Raw genomic sequence first — 11050 nt, forward strand, 5'->3', positions numbered from 1 at the left:
AGGATGTCTAGCAGCATCCCTGGCCTCTACCTACTAGATGCCAATGCCCCCACCCCATTGAGTTCGTATAAACCAAAAATGTCTCCAGACATTGACAAATGTCTCTTTGTGGAAGAGAGGTAAACTTGGCTAGTTGAGGACCACTGACTGAAGGCATTGACAGAAAGAAAATAGTTAAGAGAGTTAAAATATACTCCACTTAGGCTATATTTCCCACATATAGATAAACTCATGATAGTGTCTTACTGTCATCCTCTCCACCTCATATTTCTAAAGCTGTGCTATCTCTTTTTTTCCCTCCTCTGAAAGTTAAGACTATTGTTTACACTTTCCCTGTGGTTAGAGTAGTTCAGAAAATAGAGTGATGATAAATTCCATGTGTTCCTTAGATCATGATATATATTCAGGGACTACTTTTAAATGAAGAATGGTGTCATCAGGCAAGGAAATCCTTGGAGGAATTTCTGACTTTCAGGCATTCTCAGATGTGTCTGGAAAAAAGTTCTAAATAGATACAAATGTAATTCTCTTCAAATATATTTTTTGATGGGTTTTCTGTTTATTTGGTGCACCAGCTTAGCTGTGTGATATAAGCTCTCTGCATGTATGAGTGTTTCTGTGCATGTGTGTTGATTTTCTGAGTTTTGTTAGAATTTACTTCTGTTTGTTCTTACGGAGAATAAAAATGGAAAATAAAACAATACAGCTGCCCCCATTGACACTACTATCCAAATGTTATTTTGGTCTTGAATCTGTCTAGTTCTTGGCGGTTTCTTTAACTTTTCAACCATTTCATCCAAGGAAGCTGAAAATATTACATGAAATGTTTTCCTTATTTGTTTGTAAGCTGGGTTTTTAGAATTCAAGCAATGATCCCAAACTGTCATATTCCATTGATTTCTACAATTACTCATTTTAATAACTTCTCTTGGACAGCAGGGGATCATCCGTGGTGTTGCAAAACAGCATTACCTTTTGTAACTCAAAAACATTTTTACTGACATGAAGATTTATTGGCCTAAACTATTTATAACGCTTTGTCCTATTTGTTCTAAACATTAGCCAAGGTACATACTAGCATTCTTATTTCAGAACAGGGTAGGTTACTATTAGTCCCTTATCCTTTGTTGACAGAACATTTGAGACTTCTTTTTCATTTCAGTGCTATTACTTTTCACAATATTTTGTTTCTTACATGGAGGATTTTGAAGAGCATTTTTAAGACCAAATTTGTCCTGAAACTGAAGTATTTGACTTCTGGATTAATTTGCCATCTTGAAATAGAATATCTAATAAAAGTTCCCAAATCTGTAATTTTTAGTAGAGTAGATGATATGAAATGTGGTGGATGAGGTGGACATTTCTCTAAAATGGTAAAACCATCCCCAAATTGCAAAAGTGCCTTGTTGTGCACAAATATAATCACTATGTGAAGATTCACTAAATGAAAATGTACTTTTACAAACAGTTTATATCAACCAGATGGGCCTTTGGCCTGGTTTTATTTTTGTTTCAACTATAGAATTGTGTTCATTATAAACATTTAAATACAGAAATGTGTAGATATTAAAGGTGAAAGGATATTATTTACCTCTACTCCTCTGCCCAATTCCACTCTCCTAAAATCACTGCTGATGACAGTTTGGTGTATAATTTTTAGAATGTTGTTCAAGGTATACGAAAGTAACCTGTCATGAGGTATCTTTTCATGATATACACACATCTACCCACTCTACTAACCAACACACACAGTTTTTAAATGATTGCTTTAATATTTCATTCTATGGGTGTAGCATAAATTTTTAACCTAATCATTAATGTTAGAAATTTATACCATTTTGTTATTTTACAGATGATGCTTCAGTATATATCTGTGTTCTCTAAAATGACTGAGGGTTCCGTGAGAGTGTGAGCTATATTTTGTTTATTTGTTTATTAGAGGTTCAACTATCACTGCCTCTAGATCTCCAGTTAAAGTCTATTCTACTCACTTGCCTTGCACAAATGCCACTGTGTGAGGTGAACAAGGAGAAGTTGGATTAGGATGAAGGAGAAGAAGTGATATCTGATAACTGGTTGGAGACTGGGCAGTGACAAAGGAGCAGCAGCAGAATGCATAGTAGAAAAGAAAATACAGCAAAAGCCATAAATCAGAACCAGAGAAGATTATCAAAAACTTAAATTCCCAGGCTATGCAGAAATATTAGAGGAATATATTAGACTCACATGGCAACTGGCCTTTCAAGCGAAATTTACCTGGACCATAAGTGGAAGGTAATTGCATTTGACATCTAAGTGTTAATGAGAAGTATTTTACATGCTTTAAAACTTGAAAGTGATCCATCTAAGATATATATATATATATATATATATATATATGAACAAGAAGCAAAGAACCTAGATTTCAGTTTACATGAGAACATGGGCCAGGCTTATTTTGTCCACCACTTTAACTTACATATATTAAGCAACATGCTAAATATTTTTTTAAGGGAGAAATAAAAGGAAAGAAGGGAGGGAGGAAGAAGAAGGGAGGAAGGGAGGAAGGAAGGAAACTTATGGATAACATAATTCCAAACACAGCATCATTTTAGCATAGGAAAATAAAGGTTCAAATAGAAAGATCTATTTAAAGATTTGGAGAAAGTTTTGAAATATTAGGTACATCCCTAATTTATGAATGTATGATTATATTCTTTAATAACATATCCCTCAGTAGGCCTATGAAAGATTAAATATTGACCTACATTATTTTTGCATTTAGTAAATATTTATTGGACAGCTACTGTGTATGTAGCGTTCTCTGTTGTGGGAGACACGTGGCTTTTGCCTTTAAGGAATTTATAATCTAGGCTTAAACACACATGCACATGATTTAACTGACTTAAGAGAACAAAAACAACAGCAGTGGGCCACAGTGGGAAAAAGACCGTGAGTTTTTGAATAAGATTTAAGTTCAAATACTGGCTAGCCGTGTAACCTTGGCATTGATACATACTACTCTAAATCTCAGTTTCCTCATTTATAAAATGAGGAAATTAAAATATTATCCACCTCATAGGGCTATAGTGTAAAATAAGGTAATGTAGTTAAATACTTAGCATAGTGCCTGAAACACTGTAAGCACCTAATAATGAGGATATGAATATTACGGTTATTACCTACCAATAACAGTGAACACAAGATACGTCTTTAAACCATATATGATTAAGTGCCAAATGAGGACTGTAGATGAGAGGTCAGCACATTTTTCTTTCTTTTTTGGTGAAAGAACACATAGTAAATACATTAGAATTTGCAGACTCTAGATGATCCCCGTCACATATTCATTATTTTTGTTTATAATTCTTTAAAAATATAAAAGCTACTCTTAACTCACAGGCTGTAAAAGAACAGGTTTGCAGCTGGATTTAACAGAGACCGTATTTCACCAACCCCTGCTTTAGATGATAAAGTACTGTAGGATCTCAAGAAAGATACTAGCAACATGCTGAGTTTATTGTAAAAGGTGGGTCTTGATCTGTGTCTTAGAGAATCAATGGACCATAAATATAATTTGGAATGGTAATTCTTATCTTCTTAGAGCAACTGATAAAAATGTTGCTCAGTGTGTCACTCTGAAAAATGCATGGACTACTGAATGTAAATAACTGAAAACAGAATTTAGGAATAGGCTTTTAAAGCTTTGGGCACTCAGTGAGTTTCTTGGACCTACGAATGTGGATGGCACTCTTTGGTTATTACCCCTTCTATGAGATGTCCCACAGTATATTTTTTCCGTATACAAACCATTTGTTTATTTCATAAAGATTCAACATTGAGAATTCAGCATATTTGAATGATGAGTACAAATATAACAATAATTGCTAACAATAATTTCTTTATGCCAGGTAATGTTCCAAATGACTCACATTCATTAACTTATTTAATCCTTACAATAACCTTATGATGTATCTAATGTTGTTAACACCCCCATTTTACAGAAGAGGAAACTGAGGCTTAAAGAGTATAGGCAGATTATCCTATGTCTCACAGATAATAAGTGGCAGAGGTGAGATGTAAGCACAGGTAGTCTGGCTCTGGAACCTATACTCGTACAATACCTTTTCTAGTGGGCTCTGATTCATTAGTGGTCTTAGGCAGCTGAGATTGAAACTCAGTTTTATAGAATTAAAAAATAAGGCTAGCATATTTCCTGCCATATTATTTTTATCAATATATTTTGAAAGATATACTGAAGTAAGACGATTTTTTTCTGGCCATCCACAAATTTCTATAGTGTTTCATTTACCTATATAACAGTGATAAACACTGTGGTTGGGGGGATGCCATGACGTTACAATGTCATCCTAATTTTACAAATGAGGAAACTCAGATTTGGGGAGATACAGCAGCTTGTCCAAGGTCACATAGCTAGTCAAATGGCAGACCCAGGATTTGACCCTAAGCCTGTCTGATGCTAGAGCCCAAGCTTTAACCATCTTACATACTGCCCCCAAACAATTTACAGTCTAGTTGGGAAAATAAAGGAAATTATTACTAATAGTACCCAATGGCATTTATGAGATGAATAGACATTAAGTGCTGTGAAAATTCAGTGGAAGAAGAGAGCACTTTGAGCTGCGGTAGACACAGAGGAGGTGATGGTGATGTTAATTTTTATACCAGTCAGTCCAAAATTAGCAAAGCACAAGTTGCAAAGTGGGAGTGGGATGTGAATGGCAAAAATACTGGAGATATGCTAGATGATTTAAGACAATGGCACATTGGAAAGGGTTGCTTCTGCTGTAATTTATTGTTATGGAAACAATATACACTAACAGTAAATGTTTAAAAAAAAAAAAAAAGAACCAAAGACTGAAGGAGAGAGGGCAGTGACATCTGAAATTTATCTCCAAAACATTAAATAATCAATCATACTAAAAGCTTTGAGCAGGATAGTTAAAGATGATAGCATTTTGCTACAATACTCTCCTTTCATAAATAGTAAAAGATTAGAATTAGCAGTGGTATATTTTTTAAAAAGGAACACTAGCTGAGTGGATACTGTCAAAGTTTAACAATATGCTTATGATTTAGCAGTTTTCATGTTATGGAAACAGGATTTTTATACTAATGATTTTTTGGCATCTTAAGTCACAGCATTTTAAACATCATTGTTGCAATCATCTGTATTTGCCCCATATTATATTTTGATTTTTTTTTAGCCCCATAAGTGGATATAATTTAATAATATCTCTAAAATATGCCATTATCCATCAAGGAGTATGATATTATCTTGTCCCATTCATTTCTTTGATATTCTATTGAAGAGTATGTCTGATATCTTTTGTAACTCCCGATAAGGTTTTTTTTTTTTTTTGTATTAGAAGGTCATTACAAATCTCTGAATGGATTGATGAAACTGTTAATTTACCTGTCAAGAGAGGGCCACAGATGTGTCTGAAAGAGATGTACTAATGGCATGGAACTAATGTAATTTCACAAACGACTTAATGGAGCACATAAAGCATATTTTCTCTATTAAATACACATAGCATGGCATTATATCTTGCTTTACGGGCTGTGAAAAATATTTTTAATCAGCTAAACGATGAAGAGACTCTTCAAGGTTATGCAGATTAAGTTATAAAAAGCCCTTAAACACATAATCCTCAATGAGTAGTCAGGAAGGAAAATTTCAATCAGGGATGTTTGTTTAGACTGACAACATTTGTGAGTTTAAGTTTCCAAGAGTATTTTAAAGGGAAAATTAGAATGTGAGTGTCATTCTTAAAAGCCAAAATAGGGAAAATGCAAAGTTATTCAATGCTTATGTTCATTAAAATCTATTTACCGAACCAGGATCCTAGGTTGCTGACCTCCCTTCTAGTCTGGATCAGAACACAATTGTAGCTATAGTTGCTTTTGTTTGTTTTTAATTACCTGACCACCTACAAATATTTCTCACTGTCCTTGAGATTGTGATCACCACTTCCTTCTCCTAAGCAGCAAGTAATTACCAAAATGCCTTTAAGTACCAACTTGCTGACCTCAAATAAAGAACCTTTTAGACTTCATTGATTCATTCATTGATTCATTCACTTATTTACTCAACAAATCTATATTAAACTTTTATAATATGCTCAGCACTCTAGTAGTCACTTGAGATATAATGGGCTTCAAAGTACTTCTACATGTCAGTTATGCCTCAGAAAAAAAAAACAAAAACAAAAAAACAACTTATGTACCACTGAGCTTTTTAGGAAATAGGCTAGGCCTTAGACTGAGAATGTAGCAGGTAGGGGTTCTGGCCCCTTAATAAGTAATTGATGGGGTGCTGCTGTTCTACCTTGGGAAGAATATTATGCAAAAACTGGGAAACTGGCACTTAAGGTAGAGTCTGGGGAGTTAGACATACCTGGAATTAAGCATAAGTCCTCTAAACCAGGAGGTTGAGGCAGAAGTCAAAGAACCTCCAGTCACCTGAGATGAGAGGCAAGCCAAAGGTCTTCCAGCCAGGGAATCAATCTCCAGGATCCCTAGTTTAACTTCTGAGCTGCCCACTCTTATCTTGCCCCTGATAATAAATAACCATAGGTATCATGTAAGTTGATGGTCAGGGAATTGAGGGACCCTGACCCTGAAGACCCTGAAGCACTGTAAAGTCTTTAATCATCCAAGAATGATTAAAATTCTTTTCAATATATTTTTCTTCCCAAAGTAAGAGAAACAAACCTTCAAGAAGAAGTGAACCTAAAAATAGTTTCCACTTTATATTAAAATATTCTGAGAACTCCATCAGGGTCCCAGGAACTACTTCTGAACTGTGTGATCATGTACACGTCACATAACTTTCTGGAGCTGTAGTTTCCATCTATAAAAAAAGGATGCTCAAACTGGCCCAGCCTGACATTTGGGGTTGTGTTAGGAGAATCTAATGATATTAAACATGAGAGCATTTTAAACTTGTTCAGCAATATACAAATGTAAGGAATTTTTACTTGAGAATATCTCAGGCTCTGAAAAAGTCTGCTTTAGTACTTAAGCAGCAAGTTCCTTAAGAGTCTCATCTGAAAGTTATTACAGTAGTTGAAAGTATTTTAAGAGTTTATAATAAAACTGGAAATAACAGATATTCTCATTTTATTATGCAGGAGATGGAATTGCCAATCATCAGGTGACTTTAGGACTGCTTCTTTTATTCTTAATAAATATACTGTGTACTGACTCTATGTAATACCTGTTCACAAAGAGTTGAAAACATTTATAGCTGTGCTGTCCCCCTCTTTGTAGAAGGTGTTTTGTCTAATAGGTTGAAGTAAAGACCGTTGTACTGTATCAGACGCGGCAGTGCATTATCTACTCAGGGCAGTAGGACAGAAATAATAAAGGCCAGAGATCTAGTTAATGATCAACGCCACTAAGATTTTGCAGCATAGAAAGTATAGCAGTACATCCAGAATGAAAATAAAAGCAGTAAAACCAAAATATACAATTATATAGGACCCAAAGTTGTCCAGGGATGTTGTTCTTCTGGAATGTAAATGTAGGCATGACTATGATCCCCTCTTTTTTTCCACCCTACTTTTTTTTATATATATATAAATTTATTTATTTATTTATTTATGGCTGTGTTGGGTCTTCATTGCTGCATGTGGGCTTTCTCTCGTTGCGGCAAGCGGCGGCTACTCCTTGTTGCAGTCCGTGGGCTTCTCATTGCGGTGGCTTTTCTTGTTGCCGAGCACGGGCTCTAGGTGTGCAGGCTTCAGTAGTTGCAGCATGTGGGCTCAATAGTTGCGGAGCTCGGGCTCTAGAGCGCAGGCTCAGTAGTTGTGACTCACGAGCTTAGTTGTTCCACAGCATGTGGGATCTTCCTGGACCAGGGCTGGAACCCATGTCCCCTGCATTGGCAGGTGGATTCTTAACCTCTGCACCACCAGGGAAGTCCCTCCACCCTAATTTTTAATAAAATTTGTGTACACTAAATTTACAGGTACTTTTTATGGTATACAGTTATGTTAGTTTTGACAAATCATAGAGTTGTGAAACCACTGCCAAGATCAAGATACAGAATAGTTTCTATAACCCAAGAAAACTGCTTCACGCTGCCCCTTTGTAGTCAAACTCTTCCTCCTATTCTTAACTCCTGTCAATCCGTTCTCTGTCGCTATAGTTTTGCCTTTTCCAGAATGTCATATAAATCAAGTCATACCTAGAGTACATTGCCTTTTCAGTCTGGCTGCTTTCACTTAGCATATAATGCATTTGAAATTCATTCACGATGTTATATTTATCAGTAACCCATTCCTTTTTATTGCTGATTAGTATCCCATTGTATGGATTTACTACAGTTTGTTTATAAATTCATCTGTTGATGGATACCTAGGAGTTGGATGGCTGGGTCACATGGGAAGTATATATTTAACATTACCAGAAACTACCTGATTGTTTTCTAAAGTGGCTGTACCATTTTCCATTCCCACCTGCAACGCATGAGAGCTCCAGTTGCTCTGTATACTCTCCAGCATTTGGCATTGTCATTCTAGTAGATGCATAGTAGTACCTCATCAAGATCATTATTTGTGCTCTTTTCCCTAATGATTAGTTAGACTGAATACCTATATGTGTGCTTATTTGCCATCCATATAACTTCTTTGGTGAAGTGTTTCTTCATGTGTTTTACTTACTTTTAAAATTAGGTTTTCTTGTTTTTAATCTCTAAGAGTTCTTTATATATTCTGGATATAATCCTTTGTCAGATATATGATTTGCAACTATTTTCCCTCAGAATGAAGCTTATCTTTTCATACTCTTTTTTTTTTAACATCTTTATTGGAGTACAATTGCTCGATAATGGTGTGTTAGCTTCTGCTTTACAACAAAGTGAATCAGCTACATGTACACACACGTCCCCACATCTCCACCCTCTTGCGTGTCCCTCCCTCCCACCCTCCCTATCCCACCCCCTCAGGCGGTCACAAAGGGCCGAGCTGATCTTGCTGCGACACGCGGCTGCCTCCCACCAGACATCGGTTCTATACCTGGCAGTGTATACATGTCCATGCCACTCTCTCACCCTGTCCCAGCCTCCCCCTCCCCCTCCCCCTCCCTGTATCCTCAAGTACATTCTTCAGTAGGTCTGCGTCTTTATTCCTGTCCTGCCCCTAGGTTCTTCATGACCATTTTTTTTTACATTCCATATATGTGCGTCAACACACGGTATTGGTTTTTCTCTTTCCGACCCACTTCACTCTGCATGACAGACTCTAGGTCCATCCACCTCACTGCAAACAACTCAACTTCATTTCTCCTTATGGCTGAGCAATATTCCACTGGACACATGTGCCACACCCTCTCCATCAATTCATCTGTCCATGGATACCTATGCTGCCTCCATGTCCTGACCACTGCAAACAGAGCTGCATTGAATATTGTGGTACATGACTCCCTTTGAATTATGGTTTTCTCAGGGTATATGCCCAGTAGTGGGATTGCTGGGTCGTATGGTAGTTCTATTTTTAGTTTTTTAAGGAACCTCCATACTGTTCTCCATAGTAGCTGTATCAATTTACATTCCCACCAACAGTGTATGAGGGTTCCCTTTTCTCCACACCCTCTCCAGCATATATTGTTTATAGATTTTTTTTATGTTTCTTCTTCAATTTATTTATTTATTTTTTAACATCTTTATTGGAGTATAATTGCTTTACAATGGTTTGTTAGTTTCTGTTTATAACAAAGTGAATCAGTTATACATATACATATGTCCCCATATCTCTTCCCTCTTGCATCTCCCTCCCTCCCACCCTCCCTATCCCACCCCTCTAGGTGGTCACAAAGCACCAAGCTGATCTCCCTGTGCTATGTGGCTGCTTCCCACTAGAAATCTGTTTTACATTTGGTAGTGTATATATGTCCATGCTACTCTCTCACTTCGTCCCAGCTTTCCCTTCCCCTTCCCCGTGTCCTCAAGTCCATTCTCTAGTAGGTCTGTGTCTTTATTCCCGTCTTGCCCCTAGGTTCTTCATGACCAATTTTTTTTTACATTCCATATATATGTGTTAGCATACAGTATTTGTTTTTCTCTTTCTGACTTACTTCACTCACTACAAATAACTCAGTTTCGTTTCTTTTTATCTCTGAGTAATATTTCATTGTATTTATGTGCCACATCTTCTTTATCCATTCATCTGTCGATGGACACTTAGGTTGCTTCCAAGTCCTGGCTATTGTAAATAGAGCTGCAATGAACATTTTGGTACATGACTCTTTTTGAATTATGGTTTTCTCAGGGTATATGCCCAGAAGTGGGATTGCTGGGTCATATGGTAGTTCTATTTTTCCTTTTTAAGGAAGTTCCATACTGTTCTCCATAGTGGCTGTATCAATTTACATTCCCACCAACAGTGCAAGAGAGTTCCCTTTTCTCCACACCCTCTCGAGCAATTATTGTTTGTAGATTTTTTGATGATGGCCATTCAGACTGGTGTGAGGAGATACCTCATTGTAGTTTTGATTTGCATTTCTCTAATGATTAGTGATGTTGAGCATCCTTTCATGTGTTTGTTGTCAATCTGTATATCTTCTTTGTAGAAATCTCTATTTAGGTTTTCTGCCCATTTTTGGATTGGGTTGTTTGTTTTTTTAATATTGAGCTGCATGAGCTGATTATATATTTTGGAGATTAAGCCTTTGACAGTTGCTTCATTTGCAAATGTTTTTTTCTCATTCTGAGGGTTGTCTTTTGGTCTTGTTTATGGTTTCCTTTGCTGTGCAAAAGCTTTGAAGTTTCATTAGGTCCAAATTGTTCATTTTTGTTTTTATTTCCATTTCTCTAGGAGGTGGGTCAAAAAATCTTGCTGTGATTTATGTCATAGAGTGTTCTGCCTATGTTTTCCTCTCAGAGTTTGATAGTTTCTGGCCTTACATTTAGGCCTTTAATCTATTTTGAGCTTATTTTTGTGTATGGTGTTAGGGATTGTTCTAATCTCATACTTTGACATGTACCTGTCCAGGTTTCCCAGCACCACATATTGAAGAGGCTCTCCTTTCTCCACTGTACATTCCT

The sequence above is a fragment of the Leucopleurus acutus genome, assembly GCF_964270905.1.
Source record: "Leucopleurus acutus genome assembly, chromosome: X".
Lineage (NCBI taxonomy): Eukaryota > Metazoa > Chordata > Mammalia > Artiodactyla > Delphinidae > Leucopleurus > Leucopleurus acutus.